Here is a 646-nt window from a genome sequence, read left to right as displayed (position 1 = left end):
TAGTTCGTGAAATAGCACAATGGATCTTGAAAAGTTCTTTCACACACGAAACTCCAACGCCTATCCTCGTGATGGTTACTATGGATACTAGAGATAAATCACAATATATATATATATATATATATATATATATATGCTATATTGTAAAAATACGAAATTTCAGTTTTAGATATAACGTTAAAACTTTGTCTATTCAAATTATTGTAAACAACATATCACATAGAGTTTTAGTACATGCTTTTCAGGTAATTCTACTTCTTGAATTTTGAAAGAATACGACTAATTGTAAATCAAACAATCTGGTGAACGCTATAAAGAGCTGCAGTTCCTAACTAAAGCACGCGAGTCTATTTCCATGGGCTGTACAGGAGGTAAAAATAGTCACTTTTAAATAGTATATTATTTTGTAACTTCTTAAGGTTCCAAAAAGTAAAACAAATTTAGCACCATTAAGATGATAAGTAAACTTTAAAAATACTTTAAGAAAGCAAAACCTAAGTATGGTCTTGATGGAGTCCTTCTGTTGACACCGAAAGTTCAAAACGCCATCCCATTCGTTTATCCAAGTCTCTACGAAGATAAGAGTACTAAAGATGATTATGACGATAGCCGGGGAGTTCATGTTGGTTACGTTAGGTTAGTTGAC

The sequence above is a fragment of the Limulus polyphemus genome, unplaced genomic scaffold (assembly GCF_000517525.1).
Source record: "Limulus polyphemus unplaced genomic scaffold, Limulus_polyphemus-2.1.2 Scaffold4379, whole genome shotgun sequence".
NCBI classification, from domain to species: Eukaryota; Metazoa; Arthropoda; class Merostomata; order Xiphosura; family Limulidae; genus Limulus; species Limulus polyphemus.
The sequence above is the reverse complement of the archived record's forward strand: the minus strand, read 5'-3'. Positions refer to the sequence as shown.